Source organism: Phyllobates terribilis, unplaced genomic scaffold, assembly GCF_046119375.1.
Source record: "Phyllobates terribilis strain yellow unplaced genomic scaffold, ASM4611937v1 Scaffold_322__1_contigs__length_2175068, whole genome shotgun sequence".
NCBI lineage: Eukaryota > Metazoa > Chordata > Amphibia > Anura > Dendrobatidae > Phyllobates > Phyllobates terribilis.
The window spans coordinates 2,090,783-2,107,015 of NW_027363082.1; the positions used below are offsets into that span (position 1 = coordinate 2,090,783).

A 16,233-nucleotide genomic window follows, 5' to 3' on the forward strand; every position below is an offset into this window, starting at 1 on the left:
ACAGGCACAGCTTTACACAATGAGGTATATACTATGTGATAGTATGTGGTATAGCACTTTGTATACAAGATATAGTGTGAATGCCCCACTAAATATGATGTACACATGCAAAGCTTCACTCTGAGCTATATACTATACAATAATATATAGTATAGAGTATGTATACATTAGTATATAGTGTGAACTCCCCACTGCATATTATATACACAGGTACAGTTTTACACTACGAGGTGTCTACTAGATGATGGTATATAGCAATGTTTCCCAAACTCCAGTCCTCATGGCCCCCACAGGTCATGTTTTCAGGATCTTCTTAGTATTGCACAGGTGATGGAATTACTATCAAGGCATCATGAATTCTCTAACCTGTGCAATACTAAGGAGATCCTGAAAACATGACCTGTGGGGGCCATGAGGACTGGAGTTTGGGAAACACTGGTATATAGTATAGTGCTATGTATACATTATATGGTATGTAGTGTGAACTCCCCACAATAGTGATGGTCCGAGTCAAAATCAGGTCACTTTAACTTGTCTCAAGCATTAGAACTGGTATTTTTAGGGGTTAAATTACTTTGGTTCACTGATCTCACACCACTGTTACACATATAGGGATGCCCTTCATCAAACATAAATTCTCTAGCCCAGCTTAAACGGGTTCTGTGCATCAGGACTGACATCAAAGTCGGCAATTAGCTTATTTTTACAGATTTGCATAAGTTACTTTTTTTAATTGGTTAAAGGGGTACTCCGGGGAGATAAAAAAAAAAAAAGTTGTACTGTTCCTGCACTCATACACTATAAAGATGATATGCCCAGCGCGCTATAATAATCTTTATAACTCCTGCTCCCTGCTAGTAGCCCTGTGAATGAGACATTATCAAGGGGCTGCTATTAGAAGCTGTGAGCAGGCGATGCCCTCGACATGTCCCCTCACCTGGGACTGCAGACAGGGAGACATTATGGGGCTGGTGTGACAGGCGCTGCTTTTCACTGCACTGCTCACCCCTCTGTCTGGGACATTACAGCAGTGTGCAGCTCCTCGCTGTTATTACCCAGTCTAATAGTTGTTTCCCTGACGACAACGGGAGTTGCCTCGCCTCCTCTCCTCAGGCTACCTGTTCCCTACATGCGGGAGCAGCACTTAGTGTATGATGTAATGACCCAGGCGGGAGGGGGTAGCAGTGAAAGAGCAGATCCTGTCACGGAATTAAAAGGGTTAAAAAGATTATGTATCTGCACTGGGCATCTCCTCTTTATAATTTGAGTGCAGGAACAGTCCAAAATAAATGTCTATCTCCCTGGGGTACCCCTTTTAAATAACTGTGGGCCAGTGATCTCACATCACTGTTATACAATAGTGATGCCCTGCATGAGATTCAGGTCACTCCAGCATGGCCCAAATGGGTTCTGGGCATGTGAACTGGCATCAAAGTGGGCAAATGGTTGTATGACTTAGTACTACTGGTTTTACTGCACCACCACACAGAAGAGGAAGACCCACATCACAGTTTCCTTCTGGATGGCCAAAGTGGTTATTAATCAGAAAAGCTGGCATCAAGGTGGGCAAATTTCAACTTTGTCGTGGGTTGAATAAGTTACTGATTTAGTTTTTTTTAGAGTTTAAGGGGTTGTCCGGCCTTAGGCTACTGTATGTACCTGCAGACTTGTGAATCCTCACATCGCAAATATTGCTCACTGTAAGATTTCTCCGATGGCGGCACAAGGAGTTGGCGGTCATGTGTAATTTGCATACTTCAGCCATATCCTGACTATATGAGCGTGACCTCCCTCAATGCAAGTGTATTAAGTGAGGCTGGATACAATCTAGTCAGAAAGTGGCTGGAAGTATGCAATTTGCATACTTGTGGTCACATGACTGCCCACTAATGGCGCTGGCACCGGAGGATCCTCACAGTGAGCAGTGTGTGCATTGTGAGGATTCACAAGTCTGCAATCACATGCAGTGACTTCAGACTTGTAACCTAAGGCCGGACAACCCCTCTAACTCTAAAAATAAACCAGTAACTTCTTCAAATCAGTACAAAGTTACAATTTTTGTCCACTTTGATGCCAGCTTTTCAGATCAGTAACCACTTTGACCATCCTGAAGGAAATTGATTATAATATGGGTGTTCCTCTTCTGTGTGCTGGTGATGTAAGACCAATATTCATTCAACCATTTAGCAACACCAGATACTTATTCAAATCTGTGAAAACTGGCTAATTGCCTACTTTGATGCCATTTTTGATACCCAGAACCCATTTGGACTAGGCTGGAATTACCTGAATTTGATGCAGGGCATCACTTTTTCTGTAATTATGGTGTGAGATCAGTGGCTCAGGGTTATATAACCCTTCAAAAACACAAGTTATTCGGCTGTGTGCCCACGATGCTTTTTTGGTGCGTTTTTTGTTGCGTATTTGCAGCGCATAAACGCTCCAGAAACGCATTGCATACCTTTTCCCATGACTTCCTATGACATTCTGCAAGTTCTGTGCACATGGTCAGGATTTTTTCTGCGCAGAAAATTTTCTAATAACTCAATTTGGTGACAGTTCTATTGCCCAGAACCTGTTTGGGCCAGGTTGGAGGAACGTGTTTGATGCGTAGTATCACTCTCTGTGTAAATCCTAAATACTTGACATTTTTTTTTCTTCAGCAGACAAAGCTTAAACGGCACAGAAGAGGGTAAGTCTGATTTCATTCTCTTATGTCCATTACTAGGACAATATCTTTATAAATACTGTGTTTTCCTGGATATAAAACCTACACCTAAAATAAGCCTTTGCATGATTTTACAGAGTTTTTGGCGTATGCTTGAAATATAATCCCCAAAAATAAGCCCTAGTTACAGTTAAGGCCAGCATTAAAGTGGGTGGAGAGCAAACTGGGCAATTGACCAAGACCCCAACTCTCGTCGGTTGTGTGCCCACGATGCGTTTTTTAAGTGTTTCCGCAGCGGCAAAAACGCTGCAGAAATGCTTAAAAAACGCATGGTAGAAGGCCTGCCATGTTCCCCAATGATAATCCGCACGTGCTGTGCACATGCTGCAGAAATTTCCGCTGTGGATTATCATTGCGGAAAAAAACGCAGCACTACCAATTATTTTGCGGAAGTGCTACGTTTTCGCCGCCATTGACTTGCATTAGAACAAATGGATTACGCATCACTGTATACAGTTATATGAAAAAGTTTGGGCACCCCTATTAATCTTAAGCTTAATGTTTTATAAAAATTGGTGTTTTTGCAACAGCTATTTCAGTTTGATATATGTAATAACTGTTGGACACAGTAATGTTTCTGCCTTGAAATGAGGTTTATTGTACTAACAGAAAATGTGCAATCTGCATTCAAACAAAATTTGACAGGTGCATAAGTATGGGCACCCTTATCATTTTCTTGTTTTAAATACTCCTACCTACTTTTTACTGACTTACTAAAGCACTTTTTTTGGTTTTGTAACCTCATTGAGCTTTGAACTTCATAGCCAGGTGTATGCAATCATGAGAAAAGCTACTTAAAGTCGCCACTTGCAAGTTGTTCTCCTGTTTGAATCTCCTCTGAAGAGTGGCATCATGGGCTCCTCAAAACAACTGCCAAATGATCTGAAAACAAAGATTATTCAACATAGTTGTTCAGGGGAAGGATACAAAAAGCTGTCTCAGAGATTTAACCTGTCAGTTTCCACTGTGAGGAACATAGTAAGGAAATGGAAGAACACAGGGACAGTTCTTGTTAAGGCCAGAAGTGGCAGGCCAAGAAAAACATCAGAAAGGCAGAGAAGAAGAATGGTGAGATCAGTCAAGGACAATCCTCAGACCACCTCCAGAGAGCTGCAGCATCAACTTGCTGCAGATGGTGTTACTGTGCATCGGTCAACTATACAACGCACTTTGCACAAGGAGAAGCTGTATGGGAGAGTGATGCGAAAGAAGCCGTTTCTGCAAGCACGCCACAAACAGAGTCGGCTGAGGTATGCAAAAGCACATTTGGAGAAGCCAATTTCTTTTTGGAAGAAGGTCCTGTGGACTGATGAAACCAAGATTGAGTTGTTTGGTCATACAAAAAGGCGTTATGCATGGCGGCAAAAAAACACAGCATTCCAAGAAAAACACTTGCTACCCACAGTAAAATTTGGTGGAGGTTCCATCATGCTTTGGGGCTGTGTGGCCAATGCCATCACCGGGAATCTTGTTAAAGTTGAGGGACGCATGGATTCCACTCAGTATCAGCAGATTCTTGACAATAATGTTCAAGAATCAGTGACAAAGTTGAAGTTACGCAGGGGATGGATCTTTCAGCAAGACAATGATCCAAAACACCGCTCCAAATCTACTCAGGCATTCATGCAGAGGAACAATTACAATGTTCTGGAATGGCCATCCCAGTCCCCAGACCTGAATATCATTGAACATCTGTGGGATCATTTGAAGAGGGCTGTCCATGCTCGGCGACCATCAAACTTAACTGAACTGGAATTGTTTTGTAAAGAGGAATGGTCAAAAATACCTTCATCCAGGATCCAGGAAATCATTAAAAGCTACAGGAAGCGACTAGAGGCTGTTATTTTTGCAAAAGGAGGATTTACTAAATATTAATGTCACTTTTCTGGTGAGGTGCCCATACTTATGCACCTGTCAAATTTTGTTTGAATGCAGATTGCACATTTTCTGTAAGTACAATAAACCTCATTTCAAGGCAGAAACATTACTGTGTCCAACAGTTATTACATATATCAAACTGAAATAGCTGTTGCAAAAACACCAATTTTTATAAAACATTAAGCTTAAGATTAATAGGGGTGCCCAAACTTTTTCATATAACTGTATGTAGATGCACATTCCATGCGTTCTAATGTACGGCTGGTACCCAGGTCTAGAGAAGAGGAGACTCTCCTCCGGACCCGGGTACCATAGAAACTGTGAAAAAAAGAATAAAATAAAAAATAAATATGATACTTACCTTCTGGCGGCCCGCGGCGCGCTCCTCCTTGCTTGGTGGCAGTTCGCGATGGAATGAAGGACCTGCGCTGACGTCACAGTCATGTGACGGGTCACGCGACGCTGACGTCGGCAAGTCCTTCAGTTTACCACTGCCAGCAGTCGGGACGGTGAAGCAAGCCAGCATGGGCCATCGGAGGGTAAGTATATATTTATTTGTTTATTTTTTGACATTCTCTCGGGTCACACTATATGCCGGTTGCATGGATTCATATAGTGTGACCAAGTTGACAAGCACTTTCCAAGTGATGCTAAAATCGCTTGGAAAGCGCTTGACAACCCGCATGTGGAAATGCCAGTGAAGAACACTTCACTTCCGCATGTACCTGGCAGGAAAACCGCATGTACAATCCGCATGTACAATCCGCATGTACAATCTGCATGTACAATCCGCATGTACAATCCGCATGTACAATCCGCATGTACATTCCGCATGTACAATCCGCATGTACAATCCGCATGTACAATCCACATGTACAATCCGCATGTACATTCCGCATGTACAATCCGCATGTACAATCCGCATGTACAATCCGCATGTACAATCCGCATGTACATTCCGCATGTACAATCCGCATGTACAATCCGCATGTACAATCCGCATGTACAATCCACATGTACAATCCGCATGTGTTTTTTTCTGCCAGGGAGATGCAGAAACGCTCGGGAAAAATCCTGAGCATTTCTGCATCGTGGGCACATAGCCTTAGAGGTCACCAGCGTTTTTATTCCGAGGTTAAGACTTCCTAAGGACGTTTGGTGACATCAAGGTCATTTGACCATGATCTCACCAAATTTTATTTAACCCCTTCACCCCCCAAGCTTGTTTTCATCTTTCTGCCAGCCCAATTTTTACAATTCTGACCACTTTATGAGGTAATTACTCTGGAACGCTTCAACGGATCCCACTGATTCTGAGATTGTTTTTTCATGACGTATTGTACTTCACGTTAGTGGTAAAATTTGTTCAATATGACTTGCGTTTATTTGTGAAAAAAATGGAAATTTGGTGAAAATGTCGCAATTTTCAAACCTTTAATTTTTATACCCTTAACCCCTTTACAACCTTGGACGTATGAGTATGAATCCTGAACAATTTACCTCCCCCACTATTATGCCAAAACCAGAATGAGATTTTTTTTTTCACTGTACTTAATTTACATGCATAAAAGAGACAAAGCATGAACAAGAGATAATTCTGCAAAAAAAAAATCCAAAAACGCACCAAAACAACATAAATAATGCAGCAAAACCTCTGTTTTTGACCCAGCTGATTTCCTTCCAGAGATCAGTTTTGCTGCAGATTTTTGACATAAAAAAACAACATGTGTGAACAGGGCCTAAAAATTACACGCCTCAAAGTCCTCAAAACCACATTCAAGAAGTTTATCCCTTCGCAGGAATTAATGCATCACAAGAATTAATGTGGAAGGAAAAAAATTAACATTTTATTTTTTTTCTAAAATTTGTAACTTTAGCCCCAAATTTTTTATTTTCACAAATGGACTCCAAAATATTTTGTGCTATTTCTCCTGAGTGCGCCAATAACACATATGTGGGGGAAAGCTACTGTTTTGTCGCACAGCGGCTCGGAAGGGAAGGAGCACTGTTTGACTTTTTGAATGCAAAAAATGGATGGAATCGACTGCGGACGCCATGTCACTTTTGGAGACCCCCTGATGTGATTTAAAAATGGAAACCTCCATAAACTAGACCATTCAAGGCGGGGGCGAACACTGACATCTTGGGGACCCTGTGCAAGAAATGTGCCTAGAACCCCTCCTTTTATGGCATTTTATATATGTAATAAAAGAGGGCACTGTGACTAACAGAAATAACAAGAATACACTTGTTATACAGTACAGACCAAAAGTTTGGACACACCTCATTTATAGATTTTTCTGTATTTTCATGACTATGAAAATTGTACATTCACACTGAAGGCATCAAAACTATGAATTAACACATGTGGAATTATATACTTAGCAAAAAAGTGTGAAACACCTGAAAATATGTCTTATATTCTAGGTTCTTCAAAGTAGCCACCTTTTGCTTTGATGACTGCTTTACACACTCTTGGCATTCTCTTGATGAGCTTCAAGAGGTAGTCACCGGAAATGGTCTTTCAACAATCTTGAAGGAGTTCCCAGAGATACTTAGCACTTGTTGGCCCTTTTACCTTCACTCTGCGGTCCAGCTCACCCCAAACCATCTTGATTGGGATTAGGTCTGGTGACTGTGGAGGCCAGGTCATCTGGCGTAGCGCCCCATCACTCTCCTTCTTGGTCAAATAGCCCTTACACAGCCTGGAGGTATGTTTGGGGTCATTGTCCTGTTGAAAAATAAATGATGGTCCAGCTAAACGTAAATCGGATGGAATAATTTGCCGCTGCAAGATGCTGTGGTAGCCATGCTGGTTCAGTATGCCTTCAATTTTGAATAAATCCCCAACAGTGTCACCAGCAAAGCACCCCCACACCATCACACCTTCTCCTCCATGCTTCACGGTGGGAACCAGGCATGTAGAGTCCATCCGTTCACCTTTTCTGCGTCGCACAAAGACACGGTGGTTGGAACCAAAGATCTCAAATTTGGACTCATCAGACCAAAGCACAGATTTCCACTGGTCTAATGTCCATTCCTTGTGTTCTTTAGCCCAAACAAGTCTCTTCTGCTCGTTGCCTGTCCTTAGCAGTGGTTTCCTAGCAGCTATTTTACCATGAAGGCCTGCTGCAAAAAGTCTCCTCTTAACAGTTGTTGTAGAGATGTTGCTGCTAGAACTCTGTGTGGCATTGACCTGGTCTCTAATCTGAGCTGCTGTTAACCTGCGATTTTTGAGGCTGGTGACTCGGATAAACTTCTCCTCAGAAGCAGAGGTGACTCTTGGTCTTCCTTTCCTGTGGTGGTCCTCATGTGAGCCATTTTCTTTGTAGCGCTTGATGGTTTTTGCAACTGCACTTGGGGACACTTTCAAAGTTTGCCCAATTTTTCGGACTGACTGACCTTCATTTCTTAAAGTAATGATGGCCACTCCTTTTTCTTTACTTAGCTGCTTTTTTCTTGCCATAATACAAATTCTAACAGTCCATTCAGTAGGACTATCAGCTGTATATCCACCTGACTTCTGCACAACACAACTGATGGTCCCAACCCCATTTATAAGGCAAGAAATCCCACTTATTAAACCTGACAGGGCACATCTGTGAAGTGAAAACCATTTTGGGCGACTACCTCTTGAAGCTCATCAAGAGAATGCCAAGAGTGTGCAAAGCAGCCATCAAAGCAAAAGGTTACTTTGAAGAACCTAGAATATAAGACATATTTTCAGTTGTTTCACACTATTTTGTTAGTATATAATTCCACGTGTGTTAATTCATAGTTTTGATGCCTTCAGTGTGAATATACAATTTTCAAAGTCATGAAAATGTGGAAAAATCTTTAAATGAGAAGGTGTGTCCAAACTTTTGGTCTGTACTGTATATATATATTCAGTCAGTCTGAAAAATTGGGAAAACTTTGAAAGTGTCCTCAAGTACAGTTGAGGCCTCTCCTCACTCCATTCATTGTTCTCTCCCCACCCCCATCATTGACCTCTCTGCACCCCCCCATTATAATCTCCCCCACTCCTCATTGTCCTCTCCCCACTCCATTCATTGTCCTCTACCACAGGCGCGCACTACATGCTGATGTCATCAAGCCGTGCGCGCCTGTATGAGAGAGAAAGCACTGGGCAGGAAGCAGAGGATGGATTCGTGCAGCTCCACAGCCATTATCTTATCTCCTGTTGGCAACGGAGATGCATCAATCGCTCCCTGCCCGCTGCTCATAATGAGGGCAATTGCCCTCATTATTAGCCACCCTGCAAGGGCCCCCCTGCACCTCCGAGCCCACGTGCAGCTGCACCGACGGTATGTCCGCCCCTGTTTCATGGAATGTATATAGATGTGTGTTGAACACGTTGAACTTCCAGATGCTTCACAGAAGTTTATAATGTAGAGCCGTGAAAATAAAAAGTCACATTTTTCCCACAAAAATGTTCATTAAGCCCCAAATGTAGATTTGATGAAAGCCGGCCGGTGGGTGCAGCTCTCTGGCTCCCCCTTACCTCTCAGGTGAGTCAAGGTACTGCACCTAGAGTAAGTGGTGCCAGGAAGCTGCTACCAGGGGGGGAAAGCACGGTGGTGTGTTGTCCCTTACACGTCACCAATCCGTGACGCCACGATACAGGCACAACTCTCTGGCGCCCCCTTGCCTCTCAGGTCAGTCAAGGTACTGCACCTAGAGTGAGTGGTCGCCGGAGAGGCCGTCCTGTAGCCCTCTGGGTATTTGAGGCCCTCTTCAGTGAGGGCGGTATATATATTCCCCTGGCTGCGCCAGTAATATATATCCACACCTCTGACCGTCACTGCTAGCCTTCCTCAAATCCCCCAGATGGTATGCTGCCACCAGTTCTCGTTTGATACAAGCCCGGTCCGTTAATAGACTTGTATCGGGTCAGGAACCAACCCAGTAGCGTTTCAGCCAAGCGTTTCCGGACCAATGGATTCGTATATGCAGAGTAAAGGATACAGCCCACGATTAATTTATGATTTAATCGATTATAAGAATACACTAGATTACAAGGCTATACCATTAACTATACAATGGTATTTTGGCCAGAATAAGAAATATAGCAATTAGAAGTACAAAACACAGGAATAACAACGATAAATCAGTTACCGTTCTTGTGGTGCAAGGGAGGATTGCGATCCCACAGGTTCAAGCTTAGTTGCAGTCGTCCAGGCCTCAGTAGCACATGGCAAAGGTGCTCCTCCCACTCAGATACCTGGACCCGACGGTAGGAGTTGTTCACATCATCTCCTGGGTCAAACTGAGGGGGTTTCTGACTGTCGGCTATACTAAAGTCCTGTCACGCCCACTCTTGGTGATGTCAGTTTACTAAAACCCGCCCCCCAACCAATGCTCATTTTAGCTTCATTTTAGAAAAGTACCCATAACTTTCCCTGGGGTGACCTCATCGTATCACCAGAGGTCTCATCGTGATCCTCCTCTTGTGGGGAAGCCATTGACTCTAAACATGCCTCCCCTGAGACCTTGTATATGGTTCTTCTAAATATCCAGCTTTCCAGGCCACTCAGGGATTTATGAGTCCCATGATTGTGTCCGCGGGCACCTTCCTCACATGATACATTTTATTTGGGTTCCCTAACTTGTATCGTGTGGTTAGAAATTGATACTGTATCTTGTAGCTTTTGGGTGGCCATTTTCCACAAAGAAAGCACATGGTTCCTGGACAATGGAAAGGTTTGCAGGCATGCACAAATGGTTTGCTTTTGGTTTCCAGTGACATCAAGGTGTTAATTACCCCCCTGGGGCCTAGCTGACTCTGTCCTTCTTGGACACAGAAAAAATGGCCCATCTATTTACCATATCAAAAACGTTTCTGGAGACTGATCTCCAGAGGTGGGGGCGAATTGCTCTGTTTACCAGGGGCTGCAGAAATCTGACATGGTAGAAGCTGTGTGACAATAGGGAATATCTTCAGGTATGACGTATCATACCTAAGATGGCGGCTAACTTTCATGACACAGTAGAATTTTCACAAGGGTAAGAAAATGCACAATACAATTTGCTGTGCAGTTTCTTCTGAGTACGCCAATACCCCATATGTGGAGGAAAAGTACTGTTGGTGCGAATATCAGGTCTCGGAACAGACGTGCCATTTGAGTTTTTGAATGCAATATTGGCTGGCATCATTAGCGGATGCCATGTGGTGTTTGGGGAGTTCCTGGTGTGTCTGAATAGTGGAAAGCCACCCCCCACAAGTCAACCCATTTGGGAAACTAAACCCCTGAAGGAATGTATCTAGATGTGTGTCGAGCACCTAGAATTCCCCAATACTTCGCAGAAGTTTATAACATAACTTATGAAAAAAAAAAAATCACATTTTTCCCTACAAAATTTTTAGCCCCAAATTTTGCATTTTCACAAGGGTAACAGGAGGAAGTGCACTTTACAATTTGTTATGCAGTTTTTCCTGAGTACACCGATGACCAATATGTGATGGAAAACTACTGTTTGGGCGCATGGCAGGGTTCGGAAGGGAAATAACTATTTGACTTCTTGAATGCAAAATTTGCTGGGATCACTAGCGGACGCCATATCGCATTTGGAGAGTCCCTGATGTGCTTAAACAATAGAAACTAGACCCCTCAAGGAATGTATCCAGATGTGTGGTGAGCAACTTGAACCCCCGGGTTCTTCATAGAAGTTTATAAAGTTGAGCTGTGAAAATAAAAAAAATCAAATTTTTACAAAAAAAATGTTCTTTTAACCCCAATTTTTTTTTTTTTCACAAGGGCAACAGGAGAAATTGCACCATACAGTTTGATGTGCAATTTCTCCTAAGTTTGCCGATACCCCATATGTTGTGGAAATCTACTGTTCGGGTGCAAGGCTCAAATGGGAAGGAACGCCATTCAACTTTTTGAATGCAAAATTGTCTGGAATCGGTAGCGCATACCATGTTTTTTTTTTCATTATTTTGTGATTCTTTAACCCTTTCCTGACTAGCAGTATATGTACGGCGCCACGGGAGCTGCTATCCCGCAAACCGCCTACATATACTTCCTCGCATCGGGCAGGCTCACAGAGACCGCCACCGCGATCAAGTGCGAGTGTTAGCTCTATATGAGGACTGACACCCTGTAGCAGTGCCCATGATCAGTGCTAGCACTGATCGCGGGCTTTTAACCCCTATGATGCTACTATCAATAGTGACAGCGACATCGAGGAGTTTCACAGAGGGAGGGAGCTCCCTCTCTGCGCCCATCGGCGTTGTGCCGATGGTCTCCATGGTGACCCTGGGCCGAAAGATGGCCGCGGGGTCACCCAGGGGCGATGACCTGTAAGCTCCTGAATTTTATTTAAGAAAAATGTCCCGAAAAGCTAATTTATGAATCATAATAGGACCAGTTAAAACATAAATTTTTATTGACGAGGGCTTTTAAAATGTCAAAAATATGACCACGAACACACAGACACCATAAAGTGTTAGGGTGCATGCACACGGTCAGTGTTTGCTGCGGATTGGACGCAGCACACTTGGTCTGCTTCCAATCTGCAGCGGCCAGATGTTACAGCATAGTGGGTGGGATTTATATAAATCCCATGCCCACTATCCGTCTGTCTGCTCCTGCGGCTCACCCGCGGAGAAGGACATGCGACACGTCTTCACAGACCGCAGCATGTCAATTTCTCTTGCTGAAATGCTAGTCTCCGCAAGAGAAATTGACATGCTGCTGTCTGTGAAGACTATACATTACACTAGTAGAATTTCTCTTCCATACTGCAAAAGAAATTCTACTAGTATAATGTATAGGCTGCGGTGACGCCGCATGTGTTCAATAAACACATGCGGATTTACCTGTGTGCAGCGCTTTGGACGCAGCATCAGTATGCTGCTTTCAAAGCGCTGCCATTCCTGACAGTGTGCACATACCCTTACCCAAAAGAAACTTTTCAAATACCTCAAAATTCTGTATATTGACTATCTAAATGACCCTAATTTAACACCTATCAATTTCCCTGCCTAACAGCGGAGGTTGGCACCCTATCGGGAAAGCGTTACGGCGCCCCCGCTCCACGGCGGCTAGCCCTCAGATGCCCTGGATGACCCGAGTCAAATGTCTATATCCAACAGGAGAATGGAAAAAATCTTCAGGCACCACTGTGTGATATTTATATAGCTGAACACCAGCAGTGATAAAGGACAATAATAGTGGTGCAAAGGCTAAAGGATGGCATCTATGCAACAAGTAGAAAAATGAATAGCAGTACTCACCTTAGTCCTTTGGCTAAAAAGTCCTTTATTTCGATGCAGCGGTCTATCGGAGGTGCAGCGCAGACAGCGGGGAGACGAGAGGACGACGGCCGTTTTGCGTCTTACAAGCGCTTCTACACATAGGAGGAGTTTAGTATACATAATTAAAAGTTAATTGATTAACATAAAAACATTCATTAAAAAAAACATACAGATGCTATACAATATTTTAGAAAGAGACTGCCATATCTAGGTTTTCATTTAGCCCTAGCGGGCCCTGGGCTTCTGCTTTTAATATCCATTTCCCTTCTCTTGCTAACAGGAACTGATTGTGATTTCCCCTTTGTATGGGGTATTTTAACTGTTCAATGCCTGGAAATTGCAGTACACGAGGGTTTGCATTGTGACACTCCCGAATGTGTTGAATCAATCTAGGTGAGCCTTTACCAGAGGAAATGGAATCATAGTGTTCTCTAAATCTGACAAATGGTTTTTCCAATATAATAGAATTTACATGGACAGTATAATATTATAATATAATATTTATTCCTTCTATATGAAAATAATGGTTTGTTCAAAGCTATATCACAGAGATCCGGATCACTTTCAAGTAAATGCCAATTGTTCCTTACTGCATTCTGTATTAGATCTGTGTTGGCACTTTGTTTAAAATTAAAAATACATTTTCTCTTTTGGTTAGAATCTACTTTTGCATTTTTATGTTGTTGTTTGATTAATTCATGTTGTTTTTTCTTGTGTGCTCTATCTTGTGCTTCTCTCGGTAGTGTAATTGGGTATCTATCCTCTCCTAGAGAACCTGTTAGTTCCTCTGCCTGTTTCAAAAAACCTTGATCAGTATTGTTAATTTTTCTTATGCTCAAGTATTGACTATATGGTACAGTTCTTTTAGTATGAGAAAGATGTGCACTGTCATAATGAAGTAGCATATTGGTAGCTGTTACTTTTTTTCATATAAAAGGAATAAAAATTTGGGAGATTTATTGATACATAATAGATTTAGACGCACTACCGAAAAAAAGACATAGTTAGAAGAAAATTCGTTGACTGGAAATTACAGGTGTGGTAATTGTTCTTTTTGCCAGGCACACATTACAGGGAAAAATCTAAAAATAGGAGCTATATGGCACGAAGTAAAATAATTTCTCATGCAGGACCAAACATGTGGTATATACACTGCTCAAAAAAATAAAGGGAACACTCAACACATGATCTGAATGAATGAAATCTTCTCATTGAATACTTTGTTCTGTACAAAGCTGAATGTGCTGACAACAAAATCACACATAAATCACCAATGGAAATCAAATTTATTAACCGATGGAGGCCTGGATTTGGAGTCACCCCCAAAATTAAAGTGGAAAAACACACTACAGGCTGATCCAACTTTGATGTAATGTCCTTAAAACAAGTCAAAATGAGGCTCAGTATTGTGTGTGGCCTGCACGTGCCTATATGACCTCCCTACAACACCTGGACATGCTCCTGATGAGGTTGAGGATGGTCTCCTGTGGGATCTCCTCCCAGACCTGGACTAAAGCATCCGCCAACTCCTGGACAGTCTGTGGTGCAAAGTCACGTTCGTGGATGGAGCGAGACATGATGTCCCAGATGTGCTCAATCAGATTCAAGTCTGGGGAACGGACGGGTCAGTCCATAGCTTAAATGCCTTCATCTTGCAGGAACTGCTGACACACTCCAGCCACATGAGGTCTGGCATTGTCCTGCATTAGGAGGAACCCAGGGCCAACTGCACCAACATATGGTCTCACAAGGGGTCTGAGGATCTCATCTCATTACCTAATGGCAGTCAGGCTACCTCTGGCGAGCACATGGAGGGCTGTGCTGCCCTCCAAAGAAATACCACCCCACACCATTACTGACCCACTGCCAAATCGGTCATGCTGAAGGATGTTGCAGGCAGCAGATCGCTCTCCACGGCTTCTCCAGACTCTGTCACATGTGCTCAATGTGAACCTGCTTACATCTGTGAAGAGCATAGGGTGCCAGTGGTGACTTTGCCAATCCTGGTGTTCTGTGGCAAATGCCAAGTGTCCTGCACGGTGTTGGGCTGTGAGCACAACCCTCATCTGTGGACTTCGGGCCCTCATACCATCCTCATGGAGTCGGTTTCTAACCGTTTGTGCAGACACATGCACATTTGTGACCTGCTGGAGGTCATTTTGCAGGGCTCTGGCAGTTCTCCTCCAGTTCCTCCTTGACCAAAGGCGGAGGTAGCGGTCCTGCTGCTGGGTTGTTGCCCTCCTAAGGCCCCCTCCACGTCTCCTGGTGTACTGGCCTGTCTCCTGGTAGCACCTCCAGACTCTGGACACTACGCTGACAGACACAGCAAACCTTCTTGCCACAGCTCGCATTGATATGTCATCCTGGATGAGCTGCACTACCTGAGCAACTTCTGTGGGTTGTAGAGTCCGTCTCATGCTACCACGAGTGTGAAAGCACAACTAACATTCAAAAGTGACCAAAACATCAGCCAGAAAGCATTGGTACTGAGATGTGGTCTGTGGTCCCCACCTGCAGAACCACTCCTTTATTGAGGGTGTCTTGATAATTGCCAATAATTTCCATCTATTGTCTATTCCATTTGCACAACAGCATGTGAAATTGATTGTTAATCAGTGTTGCTTCCTAAGTGGACAGTTTGATTTCACAGAAGCTTGATTTACTTGGAGTTACATTCTGTTGTTTAAGTGTTCCCTCTATTTTTTTGAGCAGTGTATATTATACTGTCCATGTAAATTCTATTATATCGGAAAAACCATCCGCCCTTTATTTGTCAGATTTAGAGAACACTATGATTCCATTTCCTCTGGTAAAGGCTCACCTAGATTGATTCAACACATTCGGGAATGTCACAATGCAAACCCTCGTGTACTGCAATTTCCAGGCATTGAACAGTTAAAATACCCCATACAAGGGGGAAATCACAATCATTTCCTGTTAGCAAGAGAAGGGAAATGGATATTAAAAGAAGAAGCCCAGGGCCCGCTAGGGCTAAATGAAAAGCTAGATATGGCAGTCTTTTTATAGAATATTGTATAGCATCTGTATGTTTTTTTAATGAATGTTTTTATGTTAATTAGCTTTTAATTATGTATACTAAACTCCTCCTATAAAGGAAGAATCTTTTGCACTTCCTTTAAAGTTTGGACCCGTAGAAGCGTTTGTAAGTCGCGAAACGGCCGTCGTCCTCTCGTCTCCCCGCTGTCTCCGCTGCACCTCCGATAGACCGCTGCATATGATTGTCCAGAATGCTATGACAAAAAGGACTTTTTAGCCAAAGGACTAAGGTGAGTGCTGCTATTCATTTTTCTATTTGTTGCATAAATGTCTATATCTCCTAACAGGAAGCTCTGTTTCTATACAT

At 43.0% G+C, this 16,233-nt stretch overlaps 1 long non-coding RNA gene across 1 annotated transcript in view; it reads left to right on the forward strand.

Annotated features, from left to right (window-relative positions):
* The window catches only part of LOC141221145 (uncharacterized), a 57,009-nt gene that overhangs the window by 18,300 nt on the left and 22,476 nt on the right, over positions 1–16,233 (forward strand). Inside the window, exon 2 of the long non-coding RNA XR_012289194.1 lies at positions 2,664–2,692. This is a non-coding gene — a long non-coding RNA (uncharacterized lncRNA). The remainder of the gene's footprint in view (positions 1–2,663; positions 2,693–16,233) is intronic.